General features: G+C 38.7%; 1 long non-coding RNA gene across 1 annotated transcript; it reads left to right on the forward strand.

The window, feature by feature from the left end:
* Window positions 1-585: 585 nt before the first annotated feature.
* LOC115527492 lies at window positions 586-17,429 on the forward strand. The gene is made up of 3 exons (XR_003972949.1): window positions 586-621; window positions 11,393-11,461; window positions 16,757-17,429. It is a non-coding gene; the product is annotated as an uncharacterized LOC115527492 (long non-coding RNA).
* Window positions 17,430-23,349: the final 5,920 nt, after the last annotated feature.

Consider the following 23,349-nt stretch of genomic DNA (forward strand, 5'->3'; position numbering starts at 1 on the left):
CCTCAGACGGGGCGGGAGGAAAAGCCGCAGAGCCGGCTGTGGTTTAAATTCAAGGCTGTAAGCCCTCCTGAGGCAGAGACCACAAAAGACCAGCGCTGGGTTACGCGGCCGGTTGAGAACCAAACATGTTAGAAATCTCTCCAAGAGGCCCGGCGGATGCAGTTGAGCTAATTTCCAGCCTTTGCTGCCGCCAACGGCGGTTCTATCATAGGTTTTCTACTGAAAACCTCAAATTTTAAATTCTTTAGCTTGGCTTCCAGTCTAGTCAAATCTGTGAGAATGTAGCCCCTTTGGGCTATGCGGGAAGCAGACCAATCACTAAGTAAGTTTGTGTTGGTCCAGAATTCAGATGTTTTGAGGCAGGGATGGCCCTTGCTGAACACTGGGCAGCGCATTCCTCTAAAATAACCCTCAGGGGCGCCTGGGTGGCTGGGGTTGGTTAAGCATCTGGCTTTGGCTCAGGTCATGATTTCCCATTTCGTGAGTTGGAGCCGCGTGTCCGGCTGTCACCGTTCCCAATCTCTCTCAAGATAAATAAAAAATTAAAATAACCTTCCTGCAGGTGCCTGCCTGGCTCAGTGGGAAGAGCGCGGGACTCTCGGGACTCTTGATCTCGGGCTGGTGAGTTTGAGCCCCACGTTGGGCACAAAGGTTACTATTAAAAATTAAAACATTAAAAAAATAACCCTCACTTCCTGGTGGTGGTGTTCTGTTGCTGTGCAACAGCAAAGTTAAATAAATTGGGTGGAGCACTGGGTTTGGGGAAAGACCATTAGTAATTTCTGAGTCACATGGAAGTTGGGAACTTTCAAGGAGCTAGTGTTTTCAACCCTAATGAACGGCCATTGTAAATGTTGACACTGTCTCTCTTTACAAATGTCTAATAATGGCTTACAAGTAGCCAGGACCCCAAGGAATTAACTGAGTCCTAAGCGGTCAAATATAGAACCTGAAGACAACCCAGTGCAGTGATTAAGGATATAAATCTTGGAGGCAAATTGCCTAGGTTCAAATCCTGAGATTGTTTTATATGCTTGGTAAGGTAGTGTCTCTGTGCCTTGGCTTCCTTATCTGTAAAATAGGCATAATAGCACCGCCCTCCTAGGGACTGGAGAATTAAATGAGAATTCATGACAGGGGAAGCACTCAATAGTTGTGATTTTATATATGCAACTGTAGTCACCATTCCCTCATATAAAGGTATGTGTCATAGGGGCGCCTGGGTGGCTCATTCGGTGAAGTGTCAGACTCTTGGTTTCTCACCCGGTTCGTGAGTTCAGGCCCCAGATCAGGCTCCTGGCCGACAGCAGAGGGCATGCTTTTGAGTCTCTCTCTCCCTCTCTCCCTCTCTCCGTCTCTCCCTCTCTCCCTCTCTCCCTCTCCCTCCCCCTCCCCTCCCTCGCTCTCTGCCCCTCCCCCACTCATTCTCTCTCCCTCTCGCTCTTTCAAAATAAATACACTTAAAGGTATGCATCGCATAATTCTTTCACCCTTTCACTTATTGCCCCCAAAAGGCCAGATTTTTTATTTTATTTTATTATTATTTTTTTAACATTTATTTATTTTTGAGACAGAGAGCGACAGAGCATGAACGGGGGAGGGTCAGAGAGAGAGGGAAACACAGAATCTGAAACAAGCTCCCGGCTCTGAGCTGTCAGCACAGAGCCCGACGCGGGGCTCGAACTCACAGACCGCGAGATCAAGACCTGAGCCGAAGTCAGACGGTTAACCAACTGAGCCACCCAGGCGCCCCAAGGCCAGATTTTTTTTGAAGATGCTGTCATCTATAAGATCCTACCTAATTTAAGCCAAAAATAGCAGAAAATGTGGTGCCTCTGTATACAATTAATAATACATATTCCGCCTCTTCTAAATTTTTCAAAAACTATATAAATTAACCTCAAGGAAGTTACAAAATGAAAGGGAGAACTCATGATTTTCTGATACAGGTGTTATTCACCTCACCAAGCCACAGGTCTGTCTGTACATTTATTTCTCTCTTTACTCATCCATTGGCATCAGTTACACTGAAAAAAGCAGAATGATTTGTCCTGACACTAGAAGCACAATGCAGACTCTGCATATTCTTTATACCTTGGGGCATAAGGTTGGGTTGTTTTTATGATTCTCTAAAATCAGCTGCTCCAAAATCCTTTTATCATGACAGCCTAAGCTCAGAGCTGCGTTTTTCCTGGCTGCGTAAAGGAAAACAACACCTTGCCTTGCAAGTGTTCTGACTTGCTTATTATGTGAACTGGTATATTAAATGGGATTGTTTTGGCCAGATTTTCAAAGAACTTCAGAATAAGTGCTCAGGAAAACCTGTATTTCAGAAATGCGCATTTGTTGACCTACATCTCTGACTTCCATGTACTGTTAGAACTGAACGATCTTCCCAGGGTTAAGTTTGGTATTTTACTTACTCTCGTGACATCCCCAAATAGAAACATACCTTCCATTTTCAACTTTGTGTAGAGGGTCTAGAATATAGCCCCTCATAGTTTTCATTATACCTTTACATAAGGCCTAGCAAACACTTCCGTGTCTTTAGGAGCCCGAAATCTATTGGCTCCTAAGGGGTTTGTTGTTTGTGACACAGGACATTGTATGTTACTTGAAACTTTTCAGGCTGGGAAAAATACAGCCCTAGAGAGCCAGAAGGCAAGGACTCCTGCCTGACTCTACCATAGAGAATAATTTGAACAATAGAATTCAATGATAATAGTAATTAATACTAACCTAAGGCACTATGTTTCTCTGTGTGTTTTTAAATTTCTCCAATACCCAAGGCTACTGTTAGCTACTTTGTTATTCATCAGGGAGTGGTAAAATGCTCCTTCCAGTTCTTGTCTGTGATTATTGTCAGTGGGATGATGACATAGGCCTAAAAATCTTTATGAGGGTTTTTTATTCATTTTTTAATAGCAAGAAGAAAATAGTCTCCCTTTCTCCACATAAACACACACACACACGCACACACACGTACACACACATACACACACACGTTTAAGCCACAATTTAAAATTTCATTTTCTGGATTTATTTTTTAAATTCTTGGCTGTAGCATTATTTTAAAAATCTTAACAGGGTGAGCTAAATTCCATTCCACTGACTTTTGTGTATTAACACAATTTTTTATATCATGCAGATATAGCTAGTGTCCATAGATATTTTTTTAACAATGAAAAATATGCATTTTTAAAACCAGGATTAAAATCCATTTGAGTGAGGTATTGTGTAAAATCCACATTATTAAATTGATTTATATTGTGCATTAGGGCAGGTTAAACAAAATTTAATATACATTTGTAACACTCAGATAAAGTCTACTAAATTCTCTTAACTAGCTTTCAGTATTTCTTCTGACATTTGTATATAAGTAGAAAATCTTCAAAAACTCTCCTGTATGTTTCTCTTGCCATGAATTTGATTCTCATAGATTTATCCATGGTAAAGATGTGTTTTAGTGCTCTGTTATCTTACAAATTTCCCTTTGCGTAACTGACAAACTATTTCTATTTCTTTTCTCTATTACTGAAAGATCTCATATGGAATTCTATAATGTGTAATTGATGGACTTTTTAAAAAAATTTATTAACGTTCATTTATTTTGAGAGAGAGACAGAGTGTGATCAGGGGAGGGGCAGAGAGAGAGGGAGACAGAATCTGAAGCAGGTTCCAGGCTTTGAGCTGTCAGCACACAGCCCAACGTGGGGCTCAAACTCACGAACCACGAGATCATGACCTGAGCCGAAGTTGCATGCTTAACCAACTGAGCCACCCAGGTGCCCCAAACCGATTTTTTTTTCACCCTCAAGATGAAAGAGCCCTTGACTTAGCTAGCTATTAGGCATGCCCGAGAGGTTGCCTTACTGAGTAGGATGGCTACTTAGAGCAGGAAAATATGGGGAGGGTCAATACCATTTGTGTGATAAAAACTTGTCCACTGCAAGACTAGAAAACTCATCTGGTAACTAATATTGAGGGTAGGATACTGAACAAGAACCTTACAGAGCTCCTTTCACCTGAAGTTCCTGTCTTATTTTATTAGATCTGGCATTTTGTCAAGTTCGTTAGAGACTAGAGAAGCAAGAGTGTCTGTGATTCACTGTTGTTACTGGGGTGTGTTCTCTTGGAGAAGAATAGAGTGATTCAGGTTAGATTAATAATGGTGAGGAAGGGGGTAGATAGTGTGTGGGTGGGAGGGTCGTGGCAGAGGAGTTAAGACTGTGGAAAGGTAGTGGTAATAAAAGTATAGCTAAAAGCCACATTTTTTCTCAGATCCTTTATTAACTCAAATGTTACTGCTGCATTCATTTCAAGGAAAAAAGGTATTAGATGTCAGCAAATCCTTAAGCAACAGAACATGTCTTATAATCATCCTTAACTACCTGAAGTTTGAGAGATAACAACTCCCAAGATAATTTCACAGTATTGAAGTCTGTTTGAAGTGCTGGCAAAGAAGTCAATGCATTTTGCTATCCTTGCTTCTCATTACTGTTTCAGTCTTTTTATATTAAAAGCTTTTATATTAAAAGCTTTCTTCTTGATGATATTTTTTAGATGGAGAAGCAAGACTGTCTAATTGTACCAGGAAAATAAGGAGTTAAGAGATCATTCTACCATGTTCTAGGATGCTATTGATTTTTTTTTTTTCATCTGCTCTTCTAACCCCTTGGCAAACTTTGATGATAGATATAGTAGTAGAGAAAATCTGTGAGTCAGCCTACAACCAGGAATGTTCTGGTCCAATTCATGATCTGAAAGCTAGTTTGAAACTTCATCCCTTTCCCACCTTCCCAAAGGCTACATAAAATGCCTTAGATTTTCATCATGGGCCTGATGAGCAGTACCAAACTCATTGAATGCAGAGCACCTGACACAGAGGTCTAAATCCCCAGGGAGGATCCACTGGAAAGACATTATCAAAGATGGGGGAGGTGGCTTGAGCAAAGGCAACTCTTCCTTGATTCTCTCTCTTCCACCTCCAAGACATCCTCATGCCCATGTCCCCCACGCCATACCTAACTTGTCAGTGACATCAGCGTTACCTAGATCTCCACTCTGTCACACCTCTGTGGCCACCAAAAAATAATGCGTGAAACTTGATGATGATGCTGGTGACCCTCACCTGGCAAATGGTACCACCATTTTTTAATAGTGAAAATACGTGTTTCCCATGAATAGGATCTTGGAAAAGAAGCAACAAATATAGCTACATTAATCCTGCCCTGATCCTCCAAGACTCCACCCATCTATTTAAACTTCATTAACCCAAAATTAAGACAATAGTTTTCCTTCAACAATGAGCACCTTTAACTCAAACTCTTGCCAAACCTCCCACCTCCCCAAGTTTTCCCCTTGTGTGCCACTCTAGTTCCTACTATCACAGCTTTCAAGTACCTACATCATCTCAGTTTTCCCTTTTCAATGTAAGTGACTGGCTCTGAGTCAAATTATCCTTTTCTTAGAGCCATTTACAAACTTTTCCTTTACCTTTTTTTTTTTTTAATCAAGAGAATGTTACTCAACTGTTTTCCAGTAGTCCATAGTACATGGAAATTATGGCTTAGTTTGCACTGTTTACTCTCTTCCTTACACTGTGTTATAACTCGTGAATCTATGCCTTTCTGTGAGTGCTGGATATTGAAAACTCAACCTCTATGTTACCAAAGGTCTACTGTGAGTAGAATTCATACCAAATACACAGATAACACTGACCAGCAGACACGGTCTTCTTAGACTTTTGAAAGCCTGTCATTTGGCAGATAGCATATCATGATACCAAAGAACACAGGCTGGGTTTTGGAAAGTAGGCAACTAATCACATCCACATTTGTTAAGCAAATTCCTATGAGACTATGAATTATAAGCTGCCCATAGGATTTTTAAAAAACAAAAAAGCATTACTATAGGTTGCCATTTTCTGAAATGCTTTCCTAGCGTAACTCTGGGCCGTTGAAATAGGGCATTTTAAACCTGCACGTACAAGTTTAAGATTTTTGTAAAACTGCCAAATCTTTAATATAACAATAATTAACATAAAGCTTGTGCAATTAAGCTGCCCCGAAAGGAATGAGTTTGAATCTTTGGCAAGATGTTCCTCTTTTTTAAAAAGCAGCTTTACCAGTACATATTATCTTCACTCAGAGCTGTTTCCCTTAGTTTTGTAGGTATGTGAAGCTGAGTTTGTTTCATGCCAATAAGTGTCTATAGGGATAACAGTTTATTTTCAGTCACTATTTTTCAGAATGAATCAATCCTGACCAAACCAATTTTATCCACCAATATAATCTGCTATGAATATTTTCATTTTTATAGTTTGAAAGAATCAGACTTGCTGATCCCCTTAACCTAATGAGAATTCTTCTGTGCTGAGAATGTGATTAAGCTCCCAAAAGAAACTCTACGAAGAGCATTCATTTCAGAAAAAGAAATCCACAGATATCAAACAGTAGATGTGGTAGGCCAGTACCTGAAGTGACTTGATTTTAGGGAGTGAAAATAGCATATTATTACAGATTTGAAAGACTACATCTTAAGATTATGGGAACTAATGGGAGTACAAATCTTCCTCTACTTATAATGGAGTTATATTCTGATAAACTCATCGTAAAGTGAAAATATCGTTAAGTTGAAAATGCATTTAAAACACCTAACCTACTGAACATGCTAGCAGCCTAGCCTATCTTAAATGTTCCAAAACACTTACATTAGCTTACAGTTGGGCAAGATCATCTATTTCATAAGTATTGGATATCTCGTCTAATGTATTGAATACTGTACTGAATGAAAGGGAAAAACAGAATGGTTGTATGGGTATAGAATGGTCTTAAGTGTGTGGGTTGTTTCCCCTCGTGATCACATGGCTGACTGGGAGCTGTGGCTGCCTGCCGCTGCTTAGCATCAGGAGAGAGTAGAGATCACACTTCAAAATTCAAAGTACAGTTTCTATTGAATGCATATTACTTTTGCACCATCGTAAAGTTGAGAAATCTTAAGTTGAACCATCCTAAGTCTGTACTTACAAAGCTAAAACTGAACATTTGCATACTAATTACAGCTCTGAAGGCAAACCTTATAAACCCATCAATAACTGCTCAAGCTAAGATTATAGGAAGCTTACTCCAGTCACTATGTTCATAACTGAACTCGTGCTCAAGAGTTCAAAATTCAGTGCCAGGAATTCTGTAGGAGAAGAAAGAATGAGAGGGGAAAGGAGGAAGGGAGACATCTTCACTATATGTTTCTTGCTTTTAAGGAGAACAAAACCTGTGTTTTAAAACACTATTTTTTATAACATTACTGATTACTAGGCTTGTGTATACCATACTACAAGTTATTTTGCAGATTTAGCCTGGGTTTTGAGGTCCACATAGCTCAAACACCACGAAAACTGGGCACACTAGTGAGGCTATATTCTGAGAAAATCATGATTTCTTCCTTAATGAGAAATGCGTACCTCACGTTCTTTAAGACCTTTGATACAATTGAATAAAAAGGATTATAGAAGTTCAAGAATCCATGGTTAATGAAGATGTAAACATGCGTTATAGATATACCTACACTTTCTTACGATGGGTGCAATATCATAATAACAGGTTAGACCTGAGTATATCTTATAAATTAGATAAGCTGCATTTTATAGAAGGTAAAATTTTAACTGAATAAGGCTGTAAAGCCACAGACCTAACTTCATTTGTCTTTAGCATGCCAAACCTTCTCTTTGTTGAATTTTGTTGTTGTGTGCAGTGAATTGGGGATGAAATGGGCTGTGGTCACAAATTGGGAAGGTGAGGTTTCTTCAACATGGCATAATCATGGGTTGTCAGTTCAAATTGGAGAAAATGGGAAAGTCATTTGGAATTTTTGTGTGAATACAAGTTTCGGTAAGTGCAATGATACACATTGACATTTACAACAGCTTTTCTCAGATTCATTCATCCTGCTGGAAATATGATGCAGCAGGAGATTCCATACAAATGGAATCAGAGCAGCAGAGTTCTTTACGGACCCTGCTACTAACAACGTACTATGTGACTTTGGCAGATTCAGTGAAATCTTATGGTTTCAGTTTTCTCATCTATGAATTCTAGAGAGAAGAATGATCTTTTCTAGCTCTGAGTTTTTCTAATTACAGTTTGGGCACATTTTGGTTCGCCTGAGATTACCAGTTTCCACCATTACTTAGTTCATAGACAGTTAAAGTTACATATAAAATTCCCTGTAGAAACAACCATTAATATGGCGCTATGGACGATGTTCTAGGTGCTAAAGATAGAAAAGTAAACACACTTTTTTTAGGAGTTAACAAAGAAAATTGGACATATCAGTATTTATCACATAGATTCGATCAGTATGAGCCCTGGGAAAATTTGTTACATGGAGGATTTTTTTTCTTCAATGACCTTTCCTTCCTCTCAGCAGCCTTCCCATATCATTAAAATCCCAGTCTCCCAAGCCCTGCACTTCAGGCTAGCTCCCACTACCTGCCACTTGCCACCACAGGACACACTCCTGGTTACTCTGCTTTTACTGTCATCTTTTGGCATTCATGCCCTTACTTTTATTAACGTTTGATGCTTACCAGAGGTGCTCAATAAATATGTTTTGAGTGGATAAATTTAATGATAAATGATTAATCAGTAGCTCAAAAGGTGAAAATCCCAAACAAAGTAAAAAAGAGTTGTAGTGTGGCAATCTAATAGAGTAAGGGATGGGGATTGGAGAATATTAACAGCAGGCAGAATTGTCACTGTGCCCTCTAAATTACTGATGGAGGCTGGTTACCAGAAAGACCAAGCCATGATTAGAAGCTTGGAATTCTCAGGCACCTCCCTCTCCCCCAACAACTTCTCTTGAGGGGAGAGGACCTAAAAGCTGAGTTAATAATTGATCATGTCTATGTGAGGAAGCCTCCATAAAATCCCAACAGTATTGGGTTCGAAGAGCTTCCAGGTTGGTGAACACATCCACGTACCAGGAGGGTGACATATCCCAGTTCTACAGGGACAGAAGCTCCTGTGCTCAGGACCCTCCCAGACCTCACCCAATGCATCTCTTAGTCTGGCTGTTCATCTGCATCCCTTATCATGTCCTTTAATAAACTGGTAAACACAAGTAAGTGTTTCCCTGAGTTCTGAGAGCTGCTGTAGCAAATAATTGAATCCAAGGGGTAGGAGGTCACAGGAACCTCTACTTTGTAGCCAAGTTGGACAGAGGTTTGGGTAACCTGGGAACCTACAACTTATGACTGGCATCTGTAGTAGGAAACAGTCTCATGAAATTGAGCCTTTCACTTGTGAGATCTGATGCTATTTCCAGGCAGATAGTGTCAGAATTGAGTTAAATTGTAGGACCCAGCTGGTGTCACAGAGAATTGCTTAGTGTGGGAAACAAAACCTTGCATTTGGTGACCAGAGGTGTCAGAAGTGTTGCAAGCACAGTAAAGGAGACGCACAGGAGGCAAGATTGCATTTTTTTAACATCCATATTATCTAGCAATTCCACTTCTTGGTATACTCCCCAAAGAATTGAAAGCAGAGACTCAAACAGATATTTATATACCAGCATATTTATATACCAACATTACTCAGTACAACCAAAAGGTGGAAACAACCCAAACGTCTATCAGCAGATGAATGGATAAGCAAAATGTGGTTTCTGCATACAAATGGAATACTATCCAACCTTAAAATACAATGCTAAAGAAATAAGCCAGGCAAAACCGGTCACAACTTCCCAGCTTCATCCTCAACCACTTTGCAGCACACACCCTGCACACAGGCCTTCTCTAATCATGTACTTGCAGTTGCCAAAACAGACCAGACTCCTCATCATCTTGCTTGGTCTTTCTGCCTGGAAGACACAGGCACAACATGTGCATGTGCATCTGTACAAATACACTTTAAGCAGCCTAATTCCTCCTCCCATCTCAAGACTAGGATCAAGGGTCAAAATCCCCACCCTCTCTCACTTCCTTCCCAGTGGCCCATGTTCTTTTATTCCCCTCCCCATCCTCACCTTCTAGCTGGTTAATTGCCCTTCCTTTTTCACAGCACCCTGTAGCTGTGAAATAATACATATTTTTACCATGAGTTATTTGAGGGCAGGAACTGCATCTTTGATCTCTGTATCCCTGGCACCTGCATAAGACTGAGCAGATTTTTGGGGTTCAGTTGGGAGATAAAGTGCTAAGGGCACAGGGAAAGTGCTAAGGGAATTCTGAGAAGGTTGAGTCAAGGAAGACTTCATAGGGGAAAAAATGGTATTCAAGCTATATTTCATCTTCTTTACAAAAATATTTAAAGAATCTTCCTTCTTGCTTTTCAGTCAACATTTTTTTTACAACTAATTCTGTAAAATACATTCTATAAGTATATAAACCTGATTACAGTGTACAGATAACACCTTGAGTAATAGAGTGATAGATTTATGATTGAGAAATTTTTTTCTGTTTTGTTGTTTTTTGACAGGGGGGGAGGAGGAGAGGGAGAGAGTGAGAAAGAATCTTAAGCAGGCTCCACGCCCCGTACAGAGCCTGATTCCGGGCTCTATCTCAGGACCATAAGATCATGACTGGAGCCAAAATCAAGAGTTGGATGCTTAACCAACTAAGGCATCCTAACGCCCCCAACTGAGTAGTTTTTAAACACCTTATTGACAGACTTACAAAAATGGGTTATTATTTTCTACTCGTTGCTGTATATTGGGTTATAAAAAACGAATCACAGTGTAGCAGTTAAAAGAATAGACAGTGGGGGCGCTGAGTGGCTTATTCAGTTAAGCATCCAATTTTGGTTCAAGTCACATCTCCCAGTTTGTGAGTTACAGCCCTGCTTTGGGTGCACTCAAGCCCCATTTCCGGTGAGTGCGAGCCCCCTGTGAGGTAAGCCCCACTTCTCTCTCTCTTTCTCTCTCTACCCCTCACTCACTTGTGCCCTCTCTTTCTCACACAAACAAAAAAAAAAAAAAGAGGAAGAAGAGGAAAAGGAGGAAGAAGAAGAGGAAGAGGAAGAAGAGGAAGGAGAGGGAGAGGAAGGAAGAGGAAGGAGGAGGTAGGAAGAGGAGGAGGAAGAGGAGGAGAAGAGGAGACATTGGAGTCAGATATACCTGGATTTAAATCTCAACTCTGACCTTATAAACTGATAGCAATGATAATCTCACCAAAAGTGTTTCTTTATATATCGAATGGGGTAATAATATCTACTCTATTAAATATGATGATACAGGTAAAGTTTAACATGGAACTTGCCAGATAGTAACTCTCTACATAATGGTGGTGAAGGTGGTGGCGCTGGTGGTGATTACCTTAAAGCTGAGGATGGAGAAAAGTGGCAGGGAGGTACAAGATTGCTGCTTGATCATAAAACTTTTCTCATCTCTCATTTAGACAAGTTTTCTCAGATTGTTCTCCAGTAAAACAGTGGTGTCCTATGAGCTGGTTCAAGGTGTTTTACAGGTAAGATCAAAATTAGGGTGATCTTTTCTAAATTTGCAGAAAAAAAATAAAATAAGAAATAGGACGTTTCCAATTATAATTTTTTTCTGTATACACTTCTTAAAACTTTTGTGTCTGCTAATGGATAACAGATAACAAATGAATAGGTAGTAAATGAATATTAAGAAGAAACATCAGTAAACTGATTTAAGTTTATTCAACATTCACCAAATACTTGTTTTATAAAAGGTTTTTTTGTGTTTTTTTGCGGGGGGAGGGGAAGACTTTGGTCGTTTGTTAGTATTATAGCTCTTAGTTCGTATGACAAAGTGAAATATGGCTTTATTTCATTCTGTTCCACAAAGAACACCATGTCATCCACATGCTTGACCACTTACAGAAGCACATGGTCTGCTATTACCAGCATCCCATTGTCTGAAGCGTTAGTGTCCTGGGTTTTAAGGCACCCTTAAGACTTTACTGAAATATCCTTGGAGAACCTCACTGTTCATCTCCTAACCCCGTCTTATATTAGAGGAACACTGCCTTACAAGTACAGAATTTTTAAAAAGCTGAAATCTTGGTTGCTGCATATTTCTGTTACTTGTGGCACATGCTATGAATGGATCAGTACTTCTGTATCTCCTAGAGTCACTCTATACGAAGATGCCCTAAAGAGTGAGTAAGAAGAAATGGGAAACAGAGGAAACATGTCCTGCTTTATCCCATGCTGTATGCTAGTCATCCCCAAGAAGAGAGAACCATGCTGTTCAGAGCTAATGATTGAACAAGGTAGCTGCTCAAACTTTGGGAAACACGAATGACTACATCTTGACTCATCTTCCTGTCAGAAATCCTGAGGCTCAGAGTAACTTATCGATTGTTTGTTTTTGATAAGTAGGTAAGTCTAGCACATTTCTGCGTGTTGACTGGCATGACCAGTCTGAGGACTTGAGGAACCCAATCTGCTATATAGTTTTGGGCAGTCCTCATCATATGGTGTGGCTCAGTGTTACTTTATGTTTACTCTGTTAAGTCTTCCATGTTAATTCAGAGGCATGGAAGAAAAGAGTTTGGAAATTTCATTATCTAGACCTAAGTAGAATGGTGTAAAGAACATGGCAAGAACTCTGAGACCCAAGTCTATGCTTCTCCGGATACTTCAAACTGCTGAAGGCCTGGATGAACACTTATGTTTGAGTCAATTTCACTTTTGCAAGTAATGCTTCACATTTAAGGACCATCACCATAAAAATTTCCATTATTTATATTTTTATTAATTGCTTATCTCAAGTGCCGACTTTATTGCTGTGAAGTGAATCTAAAAACCCTAATAAAAATTGGGAATAGTGATCTCTCTTCCTAAGGCTTCTGTATCCAGACCACAGTTGGATATATAGGAAAAGTTTAATGGTTGGCCTTTAGCCAACTAAATTTCTCAGTAATTTTAGAACCCTCTTGGAAGAATTTCCTGGAAAACTCTTATTGTAGGTATCTGAGCCGTGATATTGCTAAATATGCCACAAACATAGCCTTCAGTCCACAAAATAACAATATACTCTATCAACTTTGAGTTTAAGGAATTAGAATCTTACTATTTTTTTATTCCTATACAAAGAAATCAAATGAGGAAGGGTATAAGAACAACCAAAATGGGTTTACTACAGGAGTACAGTGCTGTTTTAGCACTTGATAATCAACACAGTTCACCATATTGGCCCTCCCAAAAAATTATATGTCCATCTAAATAGAGGGTTGGAGTGCCTGGGTGGCTCAGTTGGTTAAGCTTCCAACTCTTGATTTTGGCTCAGGCCATGATGTCACAGTTGTGGGATCAAACCCTGTGCACTGGGTGTGGAGCCTGTTTAAGACCCTGTCTCTACCTTTCTTTCTGCCCCTCCCCTGCTCACGCATGCTGTCTCTCTCTCTCTCTCTCTCTCTCTCTCTCTCTCTCTCTCACACACACACACACACACACACACACACACACACACACAAAGTAGATGGTTAATAAAAAGCATTTGATAAAGTTCAACATTAATTCAGGCTAAATAAAAGCAAATGTTTAACAACTTATTTAATAAAGTATTTAATTTAAAAACTATGATAAATATAATGGTGAAAGGTTGAAAACTTTTCCTTTAAAATTGAGAATAGCAAGGATGCTCACTCTTATCACTTATGTTCATCGTACTGAATGATAATGTAATTCTTATTACAAAGTATAAGGCAAAAAAAAATATAGGACTGGAAAGGAGAAAACAAAACTCACTATTTGCAGATGATATGATTAACTATACAGAAAACCCAAAAGAATCTACAAATAAATTATTCTAAATAATATGAGAATATAGTGAGATGAAATACTACACTTAAAGTCAAAGTAGTAAAAAAATCTATTAAACTTTTAATAGAAAATGAAATTTAAAAAAAACTTTTTCTAATAGCATCAAAAACATTAATACGTATGAAAGACATAAAACCTCTACACAAAGGGGCGCCTGGGTGGCTCAGTCAGTTAACTATCTGACTTCGGCTCAGGTCATGATCGCACAGTTCATGGGGTTAAGCCCCGCATCAGGCTCTGTGCTGACAGCTCAGAGCCTGGACCCTGCTTTGTATTCTGTGTCTCCCTCTCGCTCTGCTCCTCCCCCACTCATGCTCTGTCTCTCTCTCAAAAGTAAATAAACATTAAAAAAAAAAAACCTCTACACAAAAAACTATGAAATGTATAGAGTATAAAATTAAGGGACATATAAACTCTGTTTATAAAACATATAAGCATATAAACTGTAAACGTTAAAACATATCAACTGTATGTTTATAAAGCACATAACCTATAAAATACATACAACTATACCACATTATTGTAAGAAATCATAGACCTAAATAAATGGAGGCATAGACAAGGCTCCTGAATTGGAAGACTACATTTTAAAGATGTTGATTTCCCTCAAATTGGTATATGGATTTTGTGCAATTTCAGTTTTTAAAAATTCTAGTTTGTATGAACATTTAAAAATGTTTGTATATATGTGTGTGTTTGGCAGGCTGATTCTGAAATTTAAATGAAAATGTAAAGGCCCAAGAACAGCCAAGAAGCATTGAAAAAAGAAAAAGAAGAATGACTTGTTCTCCTAGATATCTTGATTTATAGGCAGTGTTGAATTGGAGCAAGGAGAGATGAATAACAGGGAAATAGAGTCCAAAAAAATATGGATGTAGAAGAGACTTGATCTATGATAAAGACAGCACTAAAGAGAAACGGTAGAAAGAATGATCTTTTTAAGTAAAGAGTACTAGGTCAACTGGATAGCCATGTGGGAAAAAACTAAATTTGACTCCTAACTCATACCATTCACAAAAATCATTTCCAAATGTTAAAGGTTCAAAAATAACAATTTAGGAGACTTACAAGAGAGGATATCTTTATGACCTTGGGAAATAGAAAGGTTTCTTAGATAAGAGAGAAAACACACTGATCATTAAGGAAAAAATTAAGTGTTCAGTTTATAAAAAAAAATTTAAGACTGAAACAGATGCCACAGATTGGGAGAAGTTATTTCCAAAATATATAACTGATAATATCAAGGAAATTAATAAGAAAAAGACAAACAATCCCCATTTAGAAACACCCACCTGGGTGGCTCAGTCAGTTAAGCATCTGACTTGATTTCAGCTCAAAGCTGTGGGATCAAACCCCCATGTCTGACTCTGTCCTGAGTGTGCAACCTGCTTAGGTTTCTCTCCCTCTCTTTCTTCCTCTGTCTCTCCCCCAACTTGTGCACACGTGCGCTCCCTCTCTCTCCCAAAAAATAAATAAAATAATTAAATAAAAACGGCCATGAAACTTGAACAGGCTCTTCACCAAAGGGTATATCCAAATGGCCAATAAATACACAAAAAGGTAGGAAACCTCATTAGTAATCAGGGAAATTAAAAATAAAGCCACAATAAGATACTGTAGACCCACCAAAATAGCAAAACTGAAAAAGCCTGACAATAGCAAGTGTTTGTGTGGATCTAGAACAACTGAAGCTCTTACACACTGCTAGTGGGAGTGTAAACTCCTGGGGAATATCTGGAATTAGGTACTAGAGTTAAAAGTGAACATACCCTATCACCCAGTAAACACGTTCCTAGGTATAGATCCAGCAGGAATTTTGTGCACATGTTCACCAAAAGCATGTATAAGAATATCTGTAGCAGCATTTTTCAGGATAGTCAAAGTCTGAAGCATTTTAAATGTCAGTGTATAAATAACATGTAATATATTCATACAACAGAAAGCTGCACAGCAATAAAAATGAATTACACATGACAATGTGGATGGATCTCATAAACATAGTGTTGAGCAAAAGAAGTTCTACACAAAAGATACATATCAAATAATTCCATTTTAATTTCAAAAATAGACAAAATTAGTTTGTGGTACTACAAGTTCCTGAAAAGTGGACTTGCTGAGGGCTGGCAATGAATGTTCTGTTTGTTGCCCTAGATGGTGTATATTCACTTTGTGATTGTTCATTAAGCTTCTATATTTATAATTTGTGTACCTTTCTGTATGCGTGTTATTTTTTTAAAGACATGAAAACAAAAGACAAGCAGGCCATGAATCAATTGCTTTCCCTTCATGTTCCAAGATTTACTTCTTTCTTGAATTCAGAAGTTTTAAGGTAGCAACAGGCATTTCTACGTAGAAGCTACATTATACATACTTATTGAATTAAAACATTATTTACTAATACTTTATTTTTTAGAACACTTTTCGGTTTACAGAAAGTATGGGGTTCCCATACATGTCCTCACCTTCTCTCCTGACCAACCACAGTTTTTCTGTTATTAGCATCTTACATCATTAGTGTGATATCTTTGTTATAATTGTGAGCCAATATTGATACATTAACTAAAGTCCATACTTTACATTAGGGCTCATTCTTTGTGATGTGCATTATATGGGTTTGGATGAATATGTAAAGACATGTATCCACCAATACAGTAGAATTTAGTTTACATTGGTATTTAGTTTAATTAGCTTGATACAGTTTCTATAATGATTATTCTTTCCCATTGCTGATTGATTTTTGTCTTCTTTATAACTATAGCTATTTCCCACGGAGGATGTAAGTTTCTTTTTATGTCATTAGCCACAGGTTTAAGTTAAGTAACATCAAGTTAAGGATTTATGGCCAAGTACTGGGCAAAAGAAGTTGCTTCCTAGGCCTGAAATTTCAGAGATAGCCTACCTTGCATTTGTCTTTGGCAGTTAGAAGATATGTCAATATTCCAGTGAAATATTCTATTATAATGTTTCAGGGAGGACTTGCCTTGGGCCAACCACCTTCAGCCCCCACACTGAAGATCTCTGAGTCACGCTGTGAATCATCACAAGACTCAAGACAGGATGTGCAAGTTCTTACTCCTGGCACAGTCATCTCAAAAGGCTTGGTATACCTCAATATGTGAATATCGACCATATTCAGCCTGAAGACGGTCTGGACAGCAGATTTTTCCTCCACTCCTCCCCCCATTCCTCAGGGAAGCACCTCAGAAATGACTAACATCATGACAGGAAAGGTAGATAACTGTTCTCACCTGCCTTAGTTTACAAAGAAGCACGTAGTAGTGGTTTCTTATAAGTACTCAGGACTAACGGAGAAAATCTAATGACTGTACTCTGGTCATAGAGTGAACTTTGTTGGATGTGTAATCATGAGCACTGGATTAGAGATAAACCCACATTTTAGTCGTTGAAAAGAACAACATACTGGGAGCATTGGTTATATATTAGAATAAGAGAAAGCAGATATATTTGGATATGTTCAAAAAGACCAACATGTCATATTAACACAATTCATAAATAGAACTAATGAAATCCAAAGTCAAGAATAACATCAGAGGCAGCTCAAAGTTGTCATGAGGCAAGATGAGCTTACCAACATTTAAACCAGGTTATATAAAAAATAAAACCATTGTTTTTTTTCCTCCCTTTTTTATTGTTTCAAGTTTTTATTTAAATTACAGCATACAACATAATATGTTGGTTAACATACAGCATAATATTAGTTTCAGGAGTAGGATGTAGTGATTCATCACTACATACAATATCCAGTGCTCATCACAAGTGCCCTCCTTAATACCCATCACCCATTTGACCCAACTGCCCCCCACCTTCCCTCCAGCAACCCTCAGTTTGTTCGCTATAGTTAAGAGTCTCTTTTATGATTTGCTTCTCCCCACCAACCATGTTCATCTGTTTTGTTTCTTAAATTCCACATATGAGCGAAATCATATAGTTTTTGTCTTTCTCCTACTGACTTCACTTAGCATAATACCCTCTAGGTTCATCCACATTGTTGCAAATGGCAAGATTTCATTCTTTTTCATGGCTAAGTTATATTCCAGTGTGCGTGTGTGTGTGTGTGTGTGTGTGTATACACAAATACCCATTGTTAAACATTTTAACATCTATTTGTATGCTACAAACATGATGATGATTGCTTATTCAATAAAAAGTGCCTTTAACAGCTATATACAACAAAGCAGTGTTACCTGAGTTTGAGTTACTGTGAAGCAAGAAGTGAACTCTTCATTCATTAGTTCAGATTTTCTCCTATATCACACTCTTGTGCATGGAGGTCACAGGAGCTCTCAAAGTATCCTAAATTATTTTTTCTTCCTCTATCCCCCATCTTTGTTGTTGTTTAGAGATTACCATCCACCAGATCTAAATATTATTTTAAAATAGCAAATATATGGACTTGTCCTTTAATGAAAACATTCCTACCCGGTGATACATCATGATCTTTGAGTTCAGGTGTGGCTGAGAAGGTCTCTGAGATGCAAACAGGCTTCCCCATTCTGAAGTCTAGTCTGTCCTCTGACGAATGCTGTTAGCTGACTTCTGAAATGCAAGGTTCTGAAGTGTGTTCAGGTAAATGGAGCTGCACAAATATAAACACTGTTAGTGGAATACAGGGTTCATCCATGGAGTTAATGTTTTGTGGAATATCCAACTCACCTAAATATGAACCGTGTGCTCATTTCTTTTGCTGTATGGGGGATGTCATTTGTTTTATTAAGAATGAATGTGTTGTTGTTCTTACATGAAAATGATTCTTGCCCCTGAACTCCAATTTTTTGCGGGGGACAATTGTTGTTTGGGGTTGTTCTGAGCCTGAATCTGTACTGTTGCCTAATTTCCTTGTGAACACCGTGCCTGAAGGCAACAAGCTGAATTGTGTTTTTAATATTCATTTATATTAGAGATCTACAGAAATCTCTTAATAGAGTCTATATCATGTAAATAATTTATTTTTATGAGCACTTGTACTATTTTGTTTAAAATATTACAAAAAAGAATATCTTTCAAGTCTCTAGGCCAGGGTTTTCAGGAGGAAGGGACCTCCTATCACTGGTTTTCACAGCCTGCCCCATGTGCTAACTGAGGGAGTTCACAAATTCTTGCCCATTTATATTTCAGTAAAATTCTCTATTCCAGTAGAAAAACCTATCCCAGGGATGCCAGGAATCTGAGGTATATTGGCTGATACTCAGCATGTAAGAACAGCTGCTGTAGGAATAGCAAGGGCTTTCACAGTTTAAAAAAATCAATCACAGGAGTCCTTTAAGCCTCCTTTTGGAACAAGTGTTGAAAAAATGATAATTTCTCTGGAAAATGCTCTTTTCATCGATCTAAACACCCTTCACAACTGCCACATGTCAGCATGATTTTACCAAGCCCCTTACAATGACAGAATATTTCTTACACATTTCCCTGTGGGCTAGAATGTACCTCCCACAAATAAAATCAAGGAGTGCCTGCATCTTGCCTTTACCTGAAAATGTCTCGGGGTAAGAGTTATGACATGTCATCAAAGAGATTAGAGCATCAGACTTGGAATAAGCTGGCAACAGAACTCAGAAAGAAAACATACAATAAGTTACAAGACTGTTAAAACTCCAGGACCAGAAGAGCAAGCAAGATCTTGTCCCTTTACCTACCTAAGGCAAAATAGGGAGTCATTCCCCATGGGAAAAGCAAATGAAACCTAACCCCAGACCTTCATTTCAGAGCCTCATCTCAAGAACTACAAGGTTAGGAACAAGGAGTCTAATCACACTTTTCATTTTCGCCAACTGTTGCCATGCTTCATAGTGGGAAAGAGCCCAGATGTTGATATGATCTGTGTATGCAGGAATGGTGGAGAAGGTGGAAACGTGCCCGTAAGTCCCTTCTCTCATCATATTCACAAAACATTGAGAGTCTAACCCAAATTGGAAGAAAATGCTGGAAGAGAAGTAGAATAAATTGGAAGAATGTTCTAGCTCTTCTGTCGAGGGATCTAGATGCATCCTATCCCTCCTGATTTGGGGGAAACCAACCTCAATTATCCTTCTCAGTTCCCTATGCTTTGTTACCTTCATGATTCCCTTCTTCATTTTACTTTTTTTCCCCCTCATACTTCTTTTCTGTTCTCTTTTTCCTTATTTTCTCATTCCACGTTCATTCCATGAACGTTTTCTAAATACTACAGCGAGCCTGATACAGACCAGGCCCTGTAGACACTAAGATGAATACAGCACCAGGGACATGGCTGAGGGGAGGATAGAGGGGGAGCGTGACAGGTCTGGTTTGTGACATATGGAAGTTGAAGCCCCAACAGGATATCCCTGGAGGTAGACAGCACTGGTTGGGAACACTAGTCAGGAGCTCAGAAAGGAAGAAGATTTATTGAATGCCTGTTGTACTATAGACACTGTGTTCACCAGTGGGAATACAGTGAAAAGATAAAACCCGGCCCATTTCTCCAAGGACTTTTAAGAAAACAAACAGCTGCATTCAAGTGTTAGAGGTGCAGAAAAAGTGTGGGCGGGTGCAGAAGAGGTACAAAGGACAAGTGGTCAGATGTCCTATGTGGGGAATGAGGAAAGTCAGCCCCTCGGTTTCATTAAGCAGGCCAGCCAGGATGGTGTCCATAGGCATTCAATTTGCCGCTGGCCTTTGAAGTTCTATTGATACCAAATTGTTCTAGCCAGTCTTGCCCATGGGAAAAGATTTGCTTTTCTTTCTTTCTTAAATGTTTATTTATTTTGAGAGAGAGAGTGTGTATGTGTATGAGAGGGGGAGGGGCAAAGAGAGAGGGAGAGACAGAATCTCAAGCTGGGCTCCATCTCACAAACTGTGAGATCATGACCTGAGCTGAAATCAAGAGTCAGACGCTTAACCGACTAAGTCATCCAGGTACCCTAGATTTGCTTTTCTGATTTGTGTTCTTCTTTCTCTAACTGGGCACTGATCTCCTGGTAGCGGAAGAGTCTCCATGTCTATATGGGGAAAAGAAATATGTGACTACATGTAAGACCTTCTTCCCAAATTGTTACAAGAAACCTAAACTCATTAGCTTTATTGTCAGGCTGAACACTATGCTGATTTTTCAAAATAGCCAATGATCTCTTGCATTTCTTCCTATGCATTTCCTGGGCCCTAGAACAAGCCTGATGGTGTTCTGGGTTGAGTGCACAGACTTTAGTAAAGCTGGCAGTCTGATGGACTGCAAGAACTTTCTGAGAGTACAAGTAGATAATTGCTGTAAGGGTTTTTTTGGTCATGTGAGATCTGATCAAGTCAACTTTCTATTTCAAAATCCCTTCCCAGCTTTTGTGATAAAATCCCCTTTGACGATCAACTTATCAGATCTTGAACTAATGGAAATTCCCTCCCATTCTACCCTACTCCCAACCCCATTTGTCTGAGCATCAGAATAAATTCTCCCATCTTTCATCAAACACCCATTTTTGTCTGTCTCCTAACCTAAAAAAATCCTCATAGTCTGATTAAATGAGTTAAGGTTTACATAAACAACTTAACTCTCCCAGTCCTTTCTCAGATGTCTGAGTTAACTCAGACAAACCAAAAATGGAAACCCAAAGGTCACATACCTGCTGCATTTTTATCCCTTTAATGGAAAAGTCCCCTTTTGTGCTTTTCCTGTGCCAAGAACACTGTTCTCTACCCACAAGTTATTGCTAAGAAAACAGGCAGCCTTGAACATTGGTGGGAGGTTCTATATACAGTTAAGTCAGTCTGACTGCAATTAACCCAGATATTTCTTCTCAGTCTAGGTTTGTTTTTCCAGGTTTTGGATTTAGAAGGTCTACTTCCTTCCAAAATTACCTATTAAAATGTTATTTCAATTATGGCAATATATTATTATTGATGACCTGAACCTTATTTATGATACTCTCGCAAGTTACACAGGATTATTATAAAATCATTATAGTGAAGTGAAAGTTCCTTCTTGTTAGTTGTGGGGAAAGAGAAGCGTTAATGGATCTTTTTTTCTCTCTCTCTCTCTTTATTAAGTTTTTATTTAAATTCCAGTTAGTTAACATACAGTGTAATATTCGTTTCAGGCATGCAATATAAGATTCCATACTTCCATACAACACCCAGTGCTCATCACAACAAATGCCCTCCTTAATCTCCTCACTTATTTAACCCAACCCCCACCTCCCCTCTGGTGACCATCAGTTTGTTCTCTATAGTTAGGTCTCTATAGAAGGTCTCTCTCTCTCTCTCTCTCTCTCTCTCTCTCTCTTTCTCTCTCTTCCCTTTGCTCATTTGTTTTGTTTCTTAAATTCTTAAATTATGATGTGAAATCATATAGTATTTGTCTTTCTCTGACTGACTTATTTCACTTAGCATAATACTGTCTAGCTCCATCCATGTTGTTGCAAATGGCAAGATTTCATTCTTTTTTTATGGCTGAGTAATATTCCATTGTGTGGGTGTAGATATATATATATATATATATATATATATAGTCTTCTTCTTTTTTTTTTTTTTCACTTAAGAGAGAGAGAGAGAGACAAAGCTTAAGCAGGCTCCACAGTCAGCAGTGGAGTCCAACGTAGGGCTCGATCCCATGACCCTGGGATCATGAGCCAAAATCATGACCCTGGGACCCGAGCCAAAATCAAGAGTCAGCCACTCAACCAACTGAGCCATCCAGGTACCCCATATACCACATCTTCTTTATCCATTCATCAGTCAATGGACACTTGGGCTCTTTCCATAATTTGGCAATTATAGATGCTGCTGCTATATACATCAGAGTATATGTATCCCTTTGAATTAGTATTTTTATATTCTTTGGATAAATACCTAGGTTTGGATAAATACCTGGGTTGCAATTGCTGGGTTGGAGGATAGTTCTAATTTTAACTTTTTGAGGAACTTCCATACTGTTTTCCAGAGTGGCTGCACCACTTTGCATTCCCACCAACAGTGTGAGAAGGTTCCCCTTTATGCATATTTTCACCAATACCTTTTGTTTCCTGTGTTGTTGGTTTTAGCCACTCTGACAAGTGTGAAGTGATAGCTCATTGTAGTTTTGATTTGTATTTCCCTGATGCTCATTAATGTTTTTAGCATCAGATTATTGGATCTTTATCATTTTTGTGGCTATCTAAAATTTTAATTAAGTCCTCTAGTAACAGGCCAAAGAGTTGGGGGATTTGAGATAATCAGAAATGAAAGTATTTTCTTTAAAATTTTAGTACCCCATTTTAGGTACTATTCCTCCTGTGGCCGCTTTATTCAATATAGATGAAACAAGCATAATCTGATAAACACAGAGTACATGGCAAAAAAAATTACCTTATAAAGTACATTTGATTTTATGCCACACTAACTATCCTGACTGTTCAAGTATCTTGTTAGTATGTACAATGGCTAAGCTTACTTCTTATTCCCAAGAGAAATGAGTGGATGGTAAAAATCATCAGGAGCAGGGTTATTCTACTTAAGTTCATCATTGAGAATTGCTAAAACTTGCACCGGATTTTAGAAGAACATGCCTGGTCCACAATGTTTGATAATCCTTCAAGTTCCTCAGTATTTAGGA

Source organism: Lynx canadensis, chromosome D2 (genome assembly GCF_007474595.2).
Source record: "Lynx canadensis isolate LIC74 chromosome D2, mLynCan4.pri.v2, whole genome shotgun sequence".
NCBI lineage: Eukaryota > Metazoa > Chordata > Mammalia > Carnivora > Felidae > Lynx > Lynx canadensis.